The following is a 20,825-nucleotide window of genomic DNA, read 5'->3' as shown; positions in this document are numbered from 1 at the left end:
TGACTCTCGGTCAGGGTCACAGACTGCGAATCTCTCCAGAACCCTGTATTCCACATGCCAACAGTTTGTCAGTATTGAGGAACAGCCGCGGGTTCCTTCAATTCCCGGAGGCTGTGAAGCTTGCCCCGGCAGCATCCCCCTCTCCCCCCCCCTGGTCAGATCACAGCACTGATGCTGACTCTGGGCTGACCCTAGCGATCAACTGCAAGGCAGGGCTGAGCTTTCCTTGACCCTGTGAATCTCAGTTCATATTATAGGCAGCCATAATCATTTCTAAAGCACGAGACCCCTGTCAGGAGACGAGAGCACTTTGTCCCGGAGGGATGAAGGAAGGCATCCCATTGGCAACTGTCCTGCTCAGGGTCATCAGCCATCATGTACAGCCCATGACGTGGGAGGGTGAAGTTGCCCGAGTATTAGCAGCAGTACAAACAGGATGTCATGTGGGGAGCCTCTGGCCACACCATTCCTAGACATTTAATCCACTGCTGTGGCTGGTGAACAGAAAGCGAAGAAACAGTCGCTCGGGCTGTGGTAATTCAAGAAGGCAGGACTGGAAGCATGAATGAAACCTTTCACCATGGTCCAGCTATAGGCAGGCTGAGGAATTGGAGAGTGGCACACCTCGGGCCAGGCAGGAGAATACATTAACAGAATGAGGAAGGGCACAGCTGGATGTTTTAACCTCTACACTGCAACCCATTCTGCATTCAGCAGTGCCAGGAGAGACTCTGAGCTTCTCTGGGCTCATATAAAAAGGAGAAAAAAGGCATAAAACAAAGAGAGAGGGACAGTGCCCGCAGGTTTACATTGCCACTTTTACAGTTCTCGTGTAATTATGTCTCTGAGGGATACGTAACGTGTGCATTTTCCACGGTCGAATCTGTGCTCTATTCAGAGTTCAGTCAGAGAGAATGGGTCCATTGGTAAATGGACCAATTCATGTCTGAATTCTAGACCTTTCTATAAGTTACAGCCAAATGTATGTTTCAACAAGCTGCTTTTTACTTTTCAGCGTTTCAGGCGGCTGCCCCCTGTGATTGCAACATGAATGAAGCAAGTGTCTGCTCACACCTTGCACTCAGAGGAGCAAAGGCCTTCAGTTCCCTAAAAATATAACAGCAATTGTCTCCCTAAAAGTAAAAAACTGTTGCTATAATTTCTCCAAGGCAAACAAAAAAAGCAAACACTGGGCCTTCAGGATTGAGAAAAATGTAATCCTTTAATATCACAAATACCCGACACGGGCCGTGTTTCGGCGTACAACCGCCTGCATCAGGGGTCAATAAACTCCTATCGGTCAACTTGCAAACTGTGGTGCAAGAGGTAAGTGAAACAATCGGGGTAAAACTCCACAGCTTTTTTCTGTAGTGCCCCCTTACTCTGGAAATCCCTCACACATTCTCTCCAGCTGTGGAAAAAAGCTGTGGAGTTTTACCCCGATTGTTTCACTTACCTCTTGCGCCACAGTTTGCAAGTTGACCGATAGGAGTTTATTGACCCCTGATGCAGGCGGTTGTACGCCGAAACACGGCCCGTGTCGGGTATTTGTGATATTAAAGGATTACATTTTTCTCAATCCTGAAGGCCCAGTGTTTGCTTTTTTTGTTTGCCTTGTTGTATTTGTATGCTGTTTTCCCTCTCTTTTGTGACTGTATATGCTATAATTTCTCCAACAGCAAACTATTCGTGAGGTTTTCTTGCAGCCCAGCAACACCACCACGGCAGTCTACTGGGCTGATCCTCACTCCTCCAGTACACTCAACCACCCCTACCAGATCTCCAGCTGCCAGCTCTGATATTAAGTAAAAACCTTCACTTTGTCTAAGGAAGGGTAATTTGCGATGGGTTTAGCACCCTTAATTATTCTGGAAAAATGGGTTCCTACGGCATCCTCACTCCCGCTTTACACTCCACTCCCACCATCAGCTACCTCACCTGCCCCATACACTCCACCCTGACCATCAGTATACCCACCCCTCCTATACACTCAGATTCCATGATCAGCATCTTCAATCCTGCTATACACTTCACCCTCACCATCAACATCCCCCTCTTGTACACTCCACCCTCACCATTAGCATCCCCACCCCTCCTATACACTCCACTCTCACCTACAGCATTCTCAATCCTCCTATATACTCTTCCCCCAACATCAGCATCCTCACCAGTCCCATACACTCCACTTCCATCATCAGCCACCGCACCCTCCCATACATTCCACTTATCATCAGCATCCCCACTCCTCCTATACAATTCACTCTACACTTCACTCCCACTATCAGCATCCTCACTCCTGCTGTACAGTCCAGCTTCACCATCAGCATCACTCCACTCCCAACATCAGTTTCTTCACTCCTCCAAAACACTCCACTCCCACTATCAGCATCCTCACCCCTCCTATCCACATTATATCTTCTTTTTAAACCCACACCAGTCTTATTCTAGATTAGACTTTCTATTCTTGGATGGTTCCATTCTTTTGGATGTCCGCAACTGGAAGTTATTACATGGTCTGACCATGCCCCTTGTTGGGCAATCTTAGATCTGATTCAGCATGAACAGCCTGAAAGGAGGTGGATTGTGTATAACAGACTCCTGAAAAGTGAGAAAACTCTAAAGGCATTTAGAGAAACTCTAAGTAAATATTTCACTACCAACATAGACCCACCTGTGTCCCTGGTCAGCAGTAGACTGGCACCACAGACATCCCAGCAGAGTAGTGGGGAACCCGAAGGGGCGCTGCAGTGGACTTCAAATATAAGGTCCCAGGTAAAGATCTACCACTTCCTCCTTATATTGTATGGTAAGCCCTCCAAAACACACCAAAAACCTACTGGACCCATCTGTACACCACTACAATAGCCCCTATTGCTGCAGATGCCACCCATATTTAGGTACAGTAGGTTTTCGAGGGCTCACAATTTCCACCACAAGTGTTAGAGTGAGACATGGGCCTGGGTCCCCTTGTCTACATTCCACTAGGCTACTCCAGGAACCTGCTTGCTGCTCTAATAGAACTGGCCATAACACAGTAACACAGTAAATGACGCCAGATAAAGACCTGAATGGTCCATCCAGTCTGCCTAATAAGATAAACTCATTTTACATGGAATGTGATACTTTATATGTATACCTGAGTTTGATTTGTCCTTGTCATTCTCAGGGCACAGACGGTAGAAGTCTGCCCAGCACTGTTCTTGTACTAAAAGTTCTGAAGATTCTGGAATCCTAAAGAGTTACATGATTCCGGAATCCCAATTAGTAGCAACATTCTATGTAGAACCCCAAAGAGTAACATATCAACATAGTAAATGACAGCAGATAAAGACCTGTACGGTACATGGTATGTGATACTTTATATGTATACCTGAGTTTGATTTGTCCTTGTCATTCTCAGGGCACAGACCGTAGAAGTCTGCCCAGTATTGTTCTTGTACTAAAAGTTCTGAAGATTCTGGAATCCTAAAGAGTTACAAGATTCCGGAATCCCAATTAATAGCAACATTCCATGTAGAACCCCAAAGAGTAACATGGTAACATAGTAAATGACGGCAGATAAAGATCTGTATGGTCCATCCAGTCTGCCCAACAAGATAAACTCATTTTACATGGTATGTGATATTTCATACCTGAGTTTGATTTGTCCTTGCCATTCTCAGGGCGTAGACCGTAGAAGTCTGCCCAGCACTGTTCTTGTACTAAAAGTTCTGAAGATTCTGGAATCCTAAAGAGTTACATGATTCCGGAATCCCAATTAGTAGCAACATTCTATGTAGAACCCCAAAGAGTAACATATCAACATAGTAAATGACAGCAGATAAAGACCTGTACGGTACATGGTATGTGATACTTTATATGTATACCTGAGTTTGATTTGTCCTTGCCATTTTCAAGGCACAGATTATAGAAGTCTGCCCAGCACTGTTCCTGTACTAAACGTTCTGAAGCTAACGTCGAAGCCCCTTAAAATTTACACTCCAGCCCATCCATATCTATTCAGTCACGATTAGGGCACAGACCGTAGAAGTCTGCCCTGCACCGGTTTTACTCTCCAAATACCGAAGTCACCACCCAATCTCCGCTAAGATTCCGTAGATCCATTCCTTCTAAACAGGATTCCTTTGTGTTTATCCCAGGCACATTTGAATTCCTTTACCGTTTTCATCTCCACCACCTCCTGTGGGAGGGCATTCCACGTATCTACCACCCTTTCTGTGAAAAAATACTTCCTGACATTACTCCTGATTCTGTCCCCCTTCAACCTCAATTCATGTCCTCTAGTTCTACCACCTTCCCGCTTTATATTACTACCCCTGATGCAGCCTTAATTGGTGAAACGTGGCCTGTACGAATAAAGACACTGTTTGGACCTCCAGTGTCTGCTTTCTGCTTATTCTTTGGTCGCTGCTGGGCACTGAGCGCCTCTTTGCTATTCCAATCTCACAGCCAGGAAGCCAGCACTATCTGTATGAGGGAATGCAGCAGGGCGGTGGGCATCTTGAGGTGGAGAAAACCAGCTCTGCCCACCTCTCAATGCACAGAAGTTCAACAGCCCTGGCTTTCTGTAACAACCTTTGCCAACCACGTCTGCATATTTATTTTATTAATTTATATATTAGGATTTATTTACCGCCACTTTGAAAGAATTCACTCAAGGTGGTGTACAGTAAGAATAAATCAAACACAAGCAATAGCCAATTACAGCAGTAAAAATATTCACATAACAATACAAAGTATGGCATAGAGGGGCATAATCGAACAAAAACGTCTATCTCCATGGGCGTTTATCTCCGAGAACGGGTCCGTGAAGGGGTGGACCGAACCGTATTTTCGAAAAAAAAAAATAGACGTCCATGTTTTATTCGACAATTTGTGAGCTGGGCGTTTTTGTTTTTCAGCGATAATGGAAAATGAAAGCGCCCAGCTCAAAAACGAATAAATCCAAGGCATTTGTTCGTGGGAGGGGCCAGGATTCGTAGTGCACTGGTCCCCCTCACATGCCAGGACACCAACCGGGCACCCTAGGGGGCACTTTTACAAAAACAAATAAAAAGGTAAAAGAGCTCCCAGGTGCATAGCACCCTTCCCTTGGGTGTTGAGCCCCCCAAATCCCCCTCAAAACCCACTGCCCACAAGTCTACACCATTACTATAGCCCTAAGGGGTGAAGGGGGGCACCTACATGTGGGTACAGTGGGTTTGGGGGGCAGTGTGGAGGGCTCCCATTTACCAGCACAAGTGTAACAGGTGGGGGGGGGATGGGCCTGGGTCTACCTGCCTGACATCCACTGCACCCCCTAATAACTGCTCCAGTGACCTGCATACTGCTGCCAGGGAGGTGGGTATGACATTTGAGGGTGAACATAAAAAGTTGTGAAACGGCATATTTTTGTGGTGGGAGGGGGTTTGTGACCACTGGGGGAGTCTGGGGAGGTCATCCCCGACTCCCTCCAGTGGTCATCTGGTCATTTAGGGCACTTTTTGGGGCCCTATTCATGGAAAAACAGGGTCCAGGAAAAGTGCCCTAAATTCTCGCTAAAAACGCATATTTGTTTTCCATTATCGGCGAAAGGCGCCTATCTCTGATCGGCCGATAACCACGCCCCAGTTCCGCCTTCACCACACCTTTGACACGCCCCCATCAACTTTGTCCGCATCCGCGACAGAGTGCAGTTGAAAACGTCCAAATTCGGCTTTCGATTATACCGCTTTTTTCGTTTTTGTGAGATAAACGTCTATCTCCCGATTTGGGTCGCAATATAGGCGTTTTTCTTTTTCAATTATAAGCTGGATAGTCTGTTAAACATATTTAGTGCCTTATTGACCTGGGTTACTGGTTCAATTGTACTTACTGAAATCAACATGGATTGCAACAGGAAGGTGGGAGGGGGGTTGGGTTGGAGGGGAGGGGGGGGGGGGAAACAGGGCGATTTACCAGCTGTACGGTTCATGCATGGTATCTTATTGCTTGTATATTGGCAATATTGAGTAAGTTGTGTTGTTTAACTTTGACTTATCAATAAAGTTAAATTTAAAAAAAAACATATTTAGTGCCATGTTGAAATAATATTATGGTGGACAGTTGGTATAATGGCATCTATGAATCTTCTTGGAGCACAGAGCTGCTCTACAGACGTTCTGCCTGCTGTTGTTCTCACAGCAGCTGTGATACACACTTTTCTGTTTAAGGGACTCTGGCGGCAGTCAGAAAAATACAGGGTAAACAGACCACTTTTTACTGCTCTGTCATTTTCTTCTGTTTGAAACTGGTGACTAGGACTCCTGTTTAGACACTACCATTTGGTCGCAGGTCACCCTGGATGATCCAAGTTCAGGCTTCGAATTTTAATCTTAGCAAGGTGTTTTAATAAGGGTAGCAAGAAGGACTATGGATCCTCAAAATGTAGTGGCATATACCTTCAGAAAACAAATCTTGCACAGCTTGTGCATTAGGACTTAAAGCTGTCTGAAAACCATACCGTAACTCTTGCCTTTGCAGAGTCATAAGAACAAAAGTATTGCTAAACTGGGACAGACCGAAGTGGTCAATCCAGGTCACAAGTACTTGGCAAGATCCCAAAACAGTACAATACATTTTATGCTGCTTATCCTAGAAATAAGCAGTGGATTTTCCCCAAGTTCATCTTAATAATGGGCTATGGACGCTTCTTTTAGGAAGCTAGCCAAACCTTTTTTAAACCCTGCTAAGCTAACTGCTTTTACTACATTCTCTGGCAACGAATTCCAGAGTTTAATTACATGTTGAGTGAAGAAATATTTTCTCTGATTTATTTTAAATTTACTACTTTGTAGCTTCATCCCATGCCCCCTAGTCCTAGTATTTTTGGAAAGATTAAACAAGTGATTCATGTCTACCCGTTCTACTCCACTCATTATTTTATAGACCTCTATCATATGTCCCCTCAGCCGCCTTTCCTCCAAGCTGAAGAGCCCTAGCTGCTTTAGCTTTTCCTCATAGGGAAACTGTCCCATCCCCTTTATCATTTTCGTCGCCCTTCTCTGCACCTTTTTGTAATTCCACTATATCTTCTTTGAGATGTGGTGACCAGAATTGCATACATTATTCAAGGTGCGGTGGCACCATTGAGCGATACAAAGGCATTATAACATCCTCATTTCTGTTTTCCATACCTTTCCGATAATACCTAACATTTTATTTGCTTTCTTAACTGCTGCCGCTGCACACTGAGCAGGGTTTCAATGTATCATCAAATACATCAGACTGTCTCTGTGCTGTTTGTTACCAGAAGTCTAAGCTAGAAACGCTCTAACTGGAGCACAAAGGAAGGGGATTTGATGTACCACCTTTCTGTGGTTACAATCCAAGTGGTTTACATGTTACATACAGGCACTTATTTTGTACCTGGAGCAATTCTGTTGTGAGCCCTCTAAGGACAGAGAAAGTACCTGCATATAATGTGTACATGTAGTAGAGTTATAGAAATGATTAATAGTAGTAGCAACAGAATCTCAAATAGTAGCAACATTCCATGTAGAATCTCAAAAAGTAGCAACAGGATCTCATATAGTAGCAACATTCCATGTTCCACTGCACTAACCACTAGGCCATTAGCAACATTCCATGTAGAATCTTTTTTTTTTAATCTTAATTCTTTATTCAATTTAAACATATTATACAAGAAAAACATCTTGATGGAAAAGCATCGTTCCATGTAGAATCTACAAATAGTTTCAACATTCCATGTAGAATCTCAAATAGTGGCAACAGAATCTCAACTAGTAGCAACATTCCATGTAGAATCTCAAAAAGTAGCAACAGGATCTCATATAGTAGCAACATTCCATGTTCCACTGCACTAACCACTAGGCCATTAGCAACATTCCATGTAGAATCTACAAATAGTTTCAACATTCCATGTAGAATCTCAAATAGGGAAAGGGAAATGGGACTTGATATACCGCCTTTCTGAGGTTTTTGCAACTACATTCAAAGCAGCTTACATATATTCAGGTACTTATTTTGTACCTGGAGCAATTCTGTTGTGAGCCCTCTAAGGACAGAGAAAGTACCTGCATATAATGTGTACATGTAGTAGAGTTATAGAAATGATTAATAGTAGTAGCAACAGAATCTCAAATAGTAGCAACAGAATCTCAACTAGTAGCAACATTCCATGTAGAATCTCAAAAAGTAGCAACAGGATCTCATATAGTAGCAACATTCCATGTTCCACTGCACTAACCACTAGGCCATTAGCAACATTCCATGTAGAATCTTTTTTTTTAATCTTAATTCTTTATTCAATTTAAACATATTATACAAGAAAAACATCTTGATGGAAAAGCATCGTTCCATGTAGAATCTACAAATAGTTTCAACATTCCATGTAGAATCTCAAATAGTGGCAACAGAATCTCAACTAGTAGCAACATTCCATGTAGAATCTCAAAAAGTAGCAACAGGATCTCATATAGTAGCAACATTCCATGTTCCACTGCACTAACCACTAGGCCATTAGCAACATTCCATGTAGAATCTACAAATAGTTTCAACATTCCATGTAGAATCTCAAATAGGGAAAGGGAAATGGGACTTGATATACCGCCTTTCTGAGGTTTTTGCAACTACATTCAAAGCAGCTTACATATATTCAGGTACTTATTTTGTACCTGGAGCAATTCTGTTGTGAGCCCTCTAAGGACAGAGAAAGTACCTGCATATAATGTGTACATGTAGTAGAGTTATAGAAATGATTAATAGTAGTAGCAACAGAATCTCAAATAGTAGCAACAGAATCTCAACTAGTAGCAACATTCCATGTAGAATCTCAAAAAGTAGCAACAGGATCTCATATAGTAGCAACATTCCATGTTCCACTGCACTAACCACTAGGCCATTAGCAACATTCCATGTAGAATCTTTTTTTTTAATCTTAATTCTTTATTCAATTTAAACATATTATACAAGAAAAACATCTTGATGGAAAAGCATCGTTCCATGTAGAATCTACAAATAGTTTCAACATTCCATGTAGAATCTCAAATAGTGGCAACAGAATCTCAACTAGTAGCAACATTCCATGTAGAATCTCAAAAAGTAGCAACAGGATCTCATATAGTAGCAACATTCCATGTTCCACTGCACTAACCACTAGGCCATTAGCAACATTCCATGTAGAATCTACAAATAGTTTCAACATTCCATGTAGAATCTCAAATAGGGAAAGGGAAATGGGACTTGATATACCGCCTTTCTGAGGTTTTTGCAACTACATTCAAAGCAGCTTACATATATTCAGGTACTTATTTTGTACCTGGAGCAATTCTGTTGTGAGCCCTCTAAGGACAGAGAAAGTACCTGCATATAATGTGTACATGTAGTAGAGTTATAGAAATGATTAATAGTAGTAGCAACAGAATCTCAAATAGTAGCAACAGAATCTCAACTAGTAGCAACATTCCATGTAGAATCTCAAAAAGTAGCAACAGGATCTCATATAGTAGCAACATTCCATGTTCCACTGCACTAACCACTAGGCCATTAGCAACATTCCATGTAGAATCTACAAATAGTTTCAACATTCCATGTAGAATCTCAAATAGGGAAAGGGAAATGGGACTTGATATACCGCCTTTCTGAGGTTTTTGCAACTACATTCAAAGCAGCTTACATATATTCAGGTACTTATTTTGTACCGGGGGCAATGGAGGGTTAAGTGACTTGCCCAGAGTCACAAGGAGCTGCAGTGGGAATTGAACTCAGTTCCCCAGGATCAAAGTCCACTGCACTAACCACTAGGCCACTCCTACACAAGGAATCAAAGCAGAGAAAATCATCATAAAATTTTCTGTTGCTTTAAAGTTTGGAAACCATCAAGCATGCTCTGCTGCCCCACATAGCCCCAGGACCTTAATTCGGTGCAGTGTCACCGTGTGCCATGTAATGGGGAGTGGCCTAGCGGTTAGAGTTCAAGGAGAGAGTAATCCACCTGAGTGGATGAACACTAACTCCCATGTAAATACAACAGTGCAAAGAGAGTGGGAAATGGACCAATGACTCCAGGGAAACGGTTAGAGTGGCAATCTTGACATCCAGAGGTACCCAATTGAAATCCCACTGCTGCTCCTTGTGATCTTGGGCAAGTCACATACAAACTTAGATTGTGAGCCCTGCAGGGACAGGGAAATATCCAGAGTACCTGAATGTAACTCACCTTGAGCTACTACTGAAAAAGGTGGGAGCAAAATCTAAATAAATAAATATATGGAATGTTGCTACTATTGAAGATTCTACATGGAATGTTGCCACTTTTTGAGATTCTGGAATGTTGCTACTATTTGGGATTCTATGTGGAATGTTAATACAGTGGAGAAGTGGCCTGGTGGTTGGAGCACCAGTCTTGCAATCCAGAGGTGGCCGGTTCAAATTCCACTGCTGCTCCTTGTGATCTTGGGCAAGTTACTTAACTCTCCATTGCCTCAGGTACAAACTTAGATTGTGAGCCCTCCTGGGACAGAGAAATATCCAGAGTACCTGACTGTAACTCACCTTGAGCTACTACTGAAAAAAAGGTATGAGCAAAATCCAAAAAATAAGAACTTGTACAATTCAACATTAAAGGAAAATGAAATCTCGCTCTACAGCTCCAGTGCAAATATGAACATTACAGGTCCTTTATTATATTTAGATGTACTGGAGCTGGTATTCTTCATGACGTAAGATTGCCTCTGTTCACACACTTAGAGAGAGGATACAGTTTGGGTGACCTGTTCTGACAGCTAAAGGTGTGATGACACTCTTATGTGATAAGATGTAACAGCCCCACCATGCCTTAACTTCTGGAGCAGGTTGTAGATATCAAGTTGCACTCTTTCTCCACTCTCCTCCGCCTGGGTGGACATGCCCTTATGGTGATTCTGCTGTAGCACTATAGGAATATGGAATTATAGTGTTCTCACTGCAGGGCCCTAGAGCATTTCCCTTCCAAACCTGCGGCGGAGAACCTTGCTCATCTCCAGGGGGCTCTCTTCTCCTGCAGCTGGGGCAAAGAAAGAAGGAGAAGGTGGGGGAAGGATTTTCTCCATTTAGACCTTGTTTTGAATTTCAGGAACACAGCCAGAGAAGAATCTCAGCCCTAGCAGTATCTGGAATCAGGGCAGGGGCAGGGCTGACCATTCGGGCAACCAGGCAGTGGCTGAGGACCCAGAGGCTCTAGGAGGCCCAGAGGCTCCACCTGGTTGCCCACCACCGCAGCACATTGTAGCCCTCCCCTTTCCTACCTTGAAGGGTCTGCAAGGGCGGGAAAGAATCCCACTCTTTCCTGCCAGCTGCTGTTACTCTGCATGGTGGCTCTGGCACCGCTGTGTTTTAAAAATGACTGCCATGAGACTACCGCGGAAAGCCTTGGCAGCCATTTTGAAACATGCCACTGCAGGCACCAGGCACAGTAGTGATAGTGGGCAGGAAAGAGTGGGGTTCTTTCCTTACCCTGAAGAAGCCACTAGACCACCAGGCCCTTCAAGGTAAGACTGGGGAGGGTGGCCGTGGCCAGGGGGGCCCCAATGACCTTTACTGCCCGGGGACCGCGACCACTGTCAGTCCACCCCTGGGAATGAGCATTGCTGAACAGAGGCTGACAGTGATAGGGAAGTGGGAATTGGTGCAGAGAGTCCAAATATTGCATACTTTCCAGTACCATAGAGAACCCTCCCCCCACCCCCACCCCCACCTCCCAGTGATTTCTGGCTGAGGTTTTAGCTGGGTTCAAAAAGGCAAATCACTAAAGAGGGAGACCAGGAGGGAAAAAGAAAGAGCAAAGGGATTTTCAGAGAAGAATGATTCCCAGGGGCAGCAAGAGAGGGACACATGGGAGTGGGAGGGGTAGAGGAAAGGGGGGTGTTTGAGAAGGAGCTGTCAGACTGAGTTAGACTGAAGGATGCCATCGAAGATGCTTCTCACTCGGATATGCAATTCAGTGGCTGCCAAGGCAGATTTTATTTGCTGCCGAATTCTCGCTCAGTACATTTCTGTTTGATCTGTTGCCAAAGTGAAATGATCTCTACCAGTTCCAGATAAGAGCTCCATCAGACCCTGGGAAGGCACCTGTCAGTCCCTTTAATATTCAGGTAAGACATTTCCTGGAACTGTCTCTGACCCATAAAACAGCTAAGAGAATTCACCAAGCCCTCAGCTCTCCAAATGAGATAAGGGGGGGGGGGGGGGGAAGCCCGTAATGAATGATGCCTTTTATACTCTTCCCAACAAGAAATAGTCACAACAAGGTTGAAAGCAGACTGTGTTGTGGTTAGAAATGGGAAGAAAACAAGACACAGAGCTAGGGAGGGAAGGAGGGAACGGAGAACGGTAAGAGCAGTGGAAGAGGAAGGAGGGAAAAAGAGATCAGGGATGAAAAAGACATGGAGCCTGGGATGTGATAGGAACTGAAAAAAAAAGAATGGGAAAAGACAGAGGGGGAGGGATGCCACAAGAGCAAAAGAGAAAATGACTAAGGAAGACGGCAGAGCCGGTGGCGGGAGGCGGAGATGATGCTGGGCAGACTTATACGGTCTGTGCCAGAACCGGTGGTGGGAGGCGGGGCTGGTGGTTGGGAGGCGGGGATAGTGCTGGGCAGACTTATACGGTCTGTGCCAGAACCGGTGGTGGGAGGCGGGGCTGGTGGTTGGGAGGCGGGGATAGTGCTGGGCAGACTTATACGGTTTGTGCCAGAGCCGGTGGTGGGAGGCGGAGCAGACTTATACGGTCTGTGCCAGAGCCGGTGGTGGGAGGTGGGGCTAGTGGTTGGGAGGTGGGGATAGTGCTGGGCAGACTTATACGGTCTGTGCCCTGAAAAGGACAGGTACAAATCAAAGTAGGGTATACACAAAAAGTAGCACATGTGAGTTTATCTTGTTGGGCAGACTGGATGGACCGTGCAGGTCTTTTTCTGCCGTCATCTACTACGTTACTATGTAAGACCAGGAAGATGAGGAAGAAACAACTGCGGAAGAGCAGAAAAATGAGAGAGCAGAGAAGGTAGAAGGTAGAAGGGACAGGAAATGATGAAATGGAGAGGTCAGAAAGAGATAGGATGGGAGGGGCAGAAGGATGAGAAACTCTGTCCAGCAGGGACTGTCCCTTAACATGTTTGTGTACAGCGCTGTGTGTGTCTAGAAGTACTACAGATATGATAAATACAGGAGTAGCTACTAAGCGTGAGTGGGAGCAAAATGAACCGGAAGGAAAGGGAGGGATAGGGAAGTGGTGAGGAGGAAGAGAGAGGTGGAGGATTGTCGTCTTTCTATATTTATATTTCTCCTTTCTTATCTTCTACCTATACCGTTAAGTTCAAGGTGGGTTTCATATAAAGAAGCCAGAGACACAATTCTGGGAAAAAAAAAAAAAAAAAAAAAAACACATCAAGCTTAAAATCTAAACAATACTAAAATGATCCTGGGTAAACAAAATTTAACCTTTGACTCCACCAAGGAGAGACGCTTACATAGTAACATAGTAACATAGTAGATGATGGCAGAAAAAGACCTGCACAGTCCATCCAGTCTGCCCAACAAGATAAACTCACATGTGCTACTTTTTGTGTATACCTGACCTTGACTTGTACCTGTTCTTTTCAGGGCACAGACCGTAGAAGTCTGCCCAGCACTATCCCCGCCTCCCAACCACCAGCCCCACCTCCGGTTCTGGCACAGACCGTATAAGTCTGCCCAGCACTATCCCCGCCTCCCAACCACCAGCTCCGCCTCCCACCACCGGCTCTGGCACAGACCGTAGAAGTCTGCCCAGCACTATCCCCGCCTCCCAACCACCAGCCCCGCCTCCCACCACCAGTTCTGGCACAGACCGTATAAGTCTGCCCAGCACTATCCCCGCCTCCCAACCACCAGCCCCGCCTCCCACCACCGGCTCTGGCACAGACCGTATAAGTCTGCCCAGCACTATCCCTGCCCCCCAACCACCATCCCCGCCTCCCGCCACCGGCTCTGCCACCCAATCTTGGCTAAGCTCCTTAGGATCCATTCCTTCTGCACAGGATTCCTTTATGTTTATCCCATGCATGTTTGAATTCCGTTACCGTTTTCGTTTCCACCACCTCCCGCGGGAGGGCATTCCAAGCATCCGCTTGCTTCCTAAATAGCATCGTCTTGATAGATTTCATAAAAACATCCATCATTTGCTAATTGGCTAATAGACATAAGATAATGTAGTCCACGTTTCTTAGCGTACACTTAATTGAATTTAACAACCAGTAAAAGAGCTCAGCTCTCTTTCAACTTTTCTGCTTTAAGTTGAATTCTTTACTTCCCTCTGGCTCTCTGTGCTGCTCTGGGGGTCTGTGGAGGGAAACAGCTACATATGCCCAAAGAACAAGCTGTCCCCGGCCACCAGCAGACATTTAAGGACATAAAGAAATATTTCATTAGTGGAGTTAAAAACTGCAGAATCACCAGCTTCAATCATCTTTGAAATTCAGTTTGGTTTCTAAACATTTCCTACAAACCTTCTGCTACAGACAGGAGAAATTCCTAGGTATAAGTCTGAATTAATCTTTATGGCAATGTCTTTTATCAAAGATGAACGTCATTCCATGGTATTTGAAGGAGAAAGCTAAAGTTAGCTTCCGATGGCCTGGGCAACATGACAGGACCTCCAGGAATAACCTAGAAAAATGCTCCACACCTCAAGAAAGGCAAAGTTTAGAAACAGGTAGAATTTCATAGCCAGTTCAACTAAAGTGCTCCCTCCACCCAACCCCTATCTACTACTCCAGATGTCATTAGACTTCAGGACCAGCTCAGGGAATTATAGCAGTCAAACTGATGGAGAGCATGGTGACCAAACAGCTTACTGATTACATGGACAAGTTCTCAATATTACATGAATGGAGTGGAGGAGTGGCCTAGTGGTTAGGGTGGTGGACTTTGGTCCTGGGGAATTGAGGAACTGAGTTGGATTCCCACTTCAGGCACAGGCAGCTCCTTGTGACTCTGGGCAAGTCACTTAACCCTCCATTGCCCCATATAAGCTGCATTGAGCCTGCCATGAGTGGGAAAGCGCAGGGTACAAATGTAACAAAAATAAAATAGATACTATTGGAGATTCTACATGGAATGTTGGTACTATTGGAGTTCTACATGGAATGTTGCTACTATTGGAGATTCTACATGGAATGTTGCTACTATTGGAGATTCTACATGGAATGTTGCTATTCCACTAGCAACATTCCATGTAGAAGGCTGCGCAGGCTTCTGTTTCTGTGAGTCTGACGTCCTGCACGTATGTGCAGGACGTCAGACTCACAGAAGCAGAAGCCTGCGCGGCCACATTGGTGATCTGCAAGGGCCGACTTCTACATGAAATGTTGCTAGTAGCAACAGTGGAGGAGTGGCCTAGTGGTAGTCTTTGGTCCTGGGGAACTGAGGAACTGAGTTCGATTCCCACTTCAGGCACAGGCAGCTCCTTGTGACTCTGGGCAAGTCACTTAACCCTCCATTGCACCATGTAAGCCGCATTGAGCCTGCCATGAGTGGGAAAGCGCAGGGTACAAATGTAACAAAAATAAAATATATTACATGAATCACAATCAGGATTTCGCCCCCTCCATAGTACCGAAACTGTGCTAGTCACTCTCCTGGCCAAATTCAAGCAGGAAATAGCTACAGGTAACAGCATACTTCTCCTCCAATTCGACATGTCGAGCGCATTCACCATGGTAAACCACAATATACTACTAAGACTCCTAGACTACATCAGGATTGGTGAAAATATACTCAGCTGGATCAAGGGTTTTCTAACCACCAGAACATACCAAGTGAAATCAAATTCAAACATATCACCACCTTGAAAAGCAGACTGTGGAGTACCTCAAGGATCACCACTATCACCAATACTTTTCAACATAATGATGATCCCACTGGCTAAGTCCTTATCCAATCAAGGTCTCAACCCATTCATCTACGCAGATGATGTCACAATATACATTCCCTTCAGACATGATCTGACAGAAATCACCAATGAAATCAAGCTCGGTCTGAACACTATGGACTCATGGGCAAACTCATTTCAACTGAAACTGAACACTGACAAAACACACTGCCTCATCCTCTCATCTCAACACAATACGTACAAACCCACCACCATAAACACCCCAGACCACACCCTCCCTATCTCAGATAGCCTGAAAATACTCGGCGTTACAATCGACCGCAACCTTACACTTGAGAGCCAAGTGAACTCCACAACAAAGAAAATGTTCCACTCAATGTGGAAACTTAAACGTGTAAAACCTTTCTTCCTGAGGGAAATATTTCATAACCTAATACAATCAATGGTATTAAGCAGTGGTGTGCTGGAGCCGGCTCTGTCCGGCTCGCAAGAGCCGCTTGTTAAATTTTGACAGCTCTTGCGAGCCGGTTGTTGTTGGGGGCAAGCCGGCTCCATTAGGGGAGGTAAGCATGGCAGGAGGGCGCCATCACAGGCCATGCTTACCTCCCCTGCCGCTCTGAAACATGTCAAACGATGTCCTTCGCCCCCATCCTCCCGCTCCCATCTGACTTTTTAAATTACCTCCGTCGAAACCGCTATTTAAAGCCCTGCTGCGTGCAGGCCGTCTCTCCAGGCTTCCCCTGCTTGCTTCGGTGACGTTCGCGCCCTTAGTCCCGCCTTCTGACGTCATTTCCTTTTTCCGCGAAGGCGGGACTAAGGGCGCGAACATCACCAAAGCAAGCAGGGGAAGCCTGGAGAGACGGCCTGCACGCAGCAGGGCTTTAAATAGCGCGGGCTTCGACGGAGGTAATTAAAAAAGACAGATGGGAGCGGGAGGGGAGGGTGGGGGCAAAGGACATCGTTCGCTGGACATGTTTGGGAGCGGGAGGGAAGGGCAGGTGAGGGAGGAAAATCACTGGGCATGGATGGGGAGAGGGGGGCAGGGGAGAGACTTGCTGGGCATGGATGGGGAGAGGGGGCAGGGACGAGACTTGCTGGGCATGAATGGGTAGAGGGGGGCAGGGGAGAGAGGAGAGTTTCAGGACATGGATGGAGGGAAGAGCAAGAGAAATTCTGGACATGGATGGAGGGGAGGGAAGGGAGAGAGAAGAAATGCTGGACATGGAGGGAAGATAGAGGAAGGAGATTAGATGAGGGAAAAGGAATTGAGGAGAGAAACTGCACATGGATGGAGAAAATAGGAAGAAGCTAGATCCACTGGACAGTCAGGTCTGGGGAGGACCAGAAATGAAGAAGAAAGGAGGAAAGAAAAGAAATAAATGGAAACGGAGTCAAGGGAACAGATAGAGAGCAGCAGAATCAGATACTGGACCAGCATGATAAGTCACCAGACAACAAAGGTAGAAAAAAATAATTTTATTTTCATTATAGTGTTTGGAATATGTCCACTTTGAGAATCAGGTGCTGAACGTTAAAAGTTTATATTTATTTACTTTTTTTTGGCATTTTATCCCATATTAAACATGAATTAGATTGGAACCTGGGATCATTTTATTTTTTTTTTTACTGGAGAGAGTAATGCATTGCCCCCTCCCCCCGGCTATGGCCAGCTCTGCAATTTTGGGGGGGCGCAGAGGTGGGGGGGGGGGGGGTGCCGAGGTGGACCGGGGAGAGAGCCTGTTGTTAAAAATTTACCAGCACACCACTGGTATTAAGCCATGCAGACTATTGCAACAGAATCTATGCGGGATGTAAAGAATAACTCACAAAGAAACTCCAGACCGCTCAAAACACAGCAGCCAGGATGATATTTGGTAAAACATGATTCGAAAGTGCCAAACCCCTCCGAGAAAAATTGCAATGGTTCTCAATCAAAGAACTTATTACCTTCAAAATCTGCACCCTGGTCCACAAAATTATCTACGGCAAAGTCCCAGGCTACATAACAGACCTCATAGATCTACCAACCAGAAACACAACCAGATCATCACGAACATATCTAAACCTCCACTACCCAAACTGCAAAGGACTTAAATACAAATCAACCTATGCATCCAGCTTCTCCTACATAAGCACACAACTATGGAACTCACTGCCAAAAGCTGTGAAAACAACCTACAACCATCTAAACTTCAGGAAATCACTAAAAACCAACCTGTTCAAAAAGGCATACCCTACCGACCCAACATAAATGCCTACACTCTGCAACACAGCAAAACCAAAGCTCGTAATGGACACTATATAACATCTCCGCTCTTCGATCCCCATTGTGCCTGAACCTTAATCGACCACAACATCACCATGTATTTGTTTCTCTACCGGACTTGGCGAATGCCTTTACAGTACTATGTAAGCCACATTGAGCCTGCAAATAGGTGGGAAAATGTGGGGTACAAATGTAACAAATAAATTAAATAAATAAATAGCACCCTAAGCCAACTTACTTTGCCCCCCCCCCCCCCACAACCCGCATTGCTGTCATCCCCAGCACCCCTCACAGGTCCAGTATTTCTCCCCTCTTGTTCTGTCCAGCGCCTCCTCGCCCCCTATGAGTTAATTTTGTTGTCGCAGACTGGATGGACCATACAGGTCTTTATCTGCTGTCATCCAGTACGTGACGGTGTCGTCTCTCCCTACCTCTTTCACCATGGTCCTGTACGCTTTACCTTGGTTGCCAGCAGCAGCAGCATGAACAAAAGGAGGTTTAGACCCCCCCCCCCTGCATCTTTCCTCTGCCTCGTCCCGCCTCCTCTGATGAAATTTCCTGTGGGTGGGACGTGGCAGAGGGAAGAAGTAGCAGTGGGCTGGAAGCTGCCTGTTGTAGTTCTTCCCGTTGCTGCCACTGTCAGCAACGAATGTAAAGTGTACAAGACCGCAGTGGAAAAGGGAGGGAGAGAAGGCTTAACCTTTAAACCAGGTGAGGCTCTGGAGATTTTGTTGTCCTTTATCATCCAATGCCCTGGTCCAATGCTTAAGCCAGCCTTGTTAGGCAAACACATTGAATATCAGCAGAAATATCCATTTGTCATCGAGCTTACAACTGTTCATTAAAATATTGATTTGTTTTTTTCCAATTGCAAATCTATTGGGGGAAGGGGGACTGGTCTTCTCACCACACCTGAGTGAGTGTGTGTGTGTGTGTGTGTGTGTGTGGGAGGGGGGGGGGGGGGTTAAGTCAGTTTTTAACAACCCTGTCTTAAAGGTACAGCTCACCAGTTTGGTTTTCAAGGTATCCCAAATGAATGTATACGAGACAGATTTATTTTATTTTTAACCCACGTTAGTCACTTCAGGGACCACACCGAGTACACTCAGTTTATAAGTCACCTGGTGGAGCAGTTGGGGGGAAGAGGGGGGTGGTTGGGAGGCGAGGATAGGGGAGGGCAGACTTATACAGTCTGTACCAGAGCTGGTGATGGGAGGCGGGACTGGTGGTTGGGAGGCGGGTAATACTGCTGGGCAGACTTATATGGTCTGTGCCCTGAAAAGGACAGGTACAAATTCAAGGTAATGTATACACATATGAGTTTGTCTTGGGCAGACTGGATGGACCATGCAGGTCTTTTTCTGCCGTCATCTACTATGTTACTATGTTTACTATGTTACCTATGTGGAAACATGTCAAAGGCTTTGTTAAAATCTTTCACACACTCTCAATCTCACCAGGTCAAAGAAATAACTCAGATTTGTCTGACAAGACCTGCTTCCTTGGATCCAGAAGTCCATTGGATTCCAGAAACCTGGCTATCCTCTGTTTTAGAAGTGTTTCAATGAATTTACACCACAGAGGTCAGACTAACCAACTTCTGTGTAACGACCTGAAGATTCATCCGCAAACCTGCTTAGATTCATCTCCTACAGAATACTGCAATAGCACAGACCTTGCCTTAGGGTTACCATATGTCCGGATTTACCCAGACATGTCCTCTTTTTGATGACGTCTGGGCAACCGGGCAGGTTTTGCCAATCTGCCCGTTTGTCTGGATTTCTGGACAAACAGGCAGGCTGGTGGGTGGCCCGTTTGTCCAGATATCCGGACAAACGGGCAGATTGCTAGCCTCGTGAGACGTCAACACTCGGCGGCCATTTTGAATTGGCGCTGAGATCACCAACAGGAAGGATGCATGCAGGGCAGTGCTCCGGGCAGGAAAGAGGGGGCTCTTTCCTGCCCTGAAGAGGTCACTAGACCACCAGGGCAGTAGTAAGGTAAGGGTAGGGGGGTGTTGGGGAGGGGGAGTGACGGGGTGTGTGACAGGGGGAGGGGAAAATGTGACGGGGCGGAGCGAGGGCGTGAAATGGACGGGGTGGGGTTTGAAAGGGGGCGGGGCGGTGTGTGGTGGGGGCGGAGCATGTGTCCTCCTTTTTGGGGGACAAAATACGGTAACCCTACCTTGCCTGATCTTCCACTTTACCGTCACTTCTTTCAGACTTTCTTCAAGTTTCTCCCCCTACCACTCCCCACTAACAAACACACACACACACACACACACACACACACACACACACACAAATAATTAATGCAGAAGTGTCAAAGCCTGTCTCCATTCAGAAGTTGTGGAACGAGGGGTTATGGTATGGTGCTGGAAAGGGTCTGCTGTAGCTTTTATATTCCATAAATAACAAAAGATAGCCCCTGTCTCTTGCTATGCTGAGGAAAACATTGGCGTAGCTACATGGGGCCGCGGGAGCCTGGGCCCCCCCCCCCCCAAATTTCCTCTGGGCCTCTGGTTTTGCTGGCAGGAGTCCCCAACCCCTGCCAGCTGAAGCCTTGTCCTGCGCCGAACTCCGACGCCGCTGTGTTGAGTACCCTGCTCTCTTTTCCCCTTCACATCCTCCACGCTCCTTTTAGTGAAATTGAGCATGCAGGACATGGGGGGGGG

The sequence above is a fragment of the Microcaecilia unicolor genome, chromosome 5 (genome assembly GCF_901765095.1).
Source record: "Microcaecilia unicolor chromosome 5, aMicUni1.1, whole genome shotgun sequence".
In the NCBI taxonomy this organism is placed as follows: domain Eukaryota; kingdom Metazoa; phylum Chordata; class Amphibia; order Gymnophiona; family Siphonopidae; genus Microcaecilia; species Microcaecilia unicolor.
The sequence above is the reverse complement of the archived record's forward strand: the minus strand, read 5'-3'. Positions refer to the sequence as shown.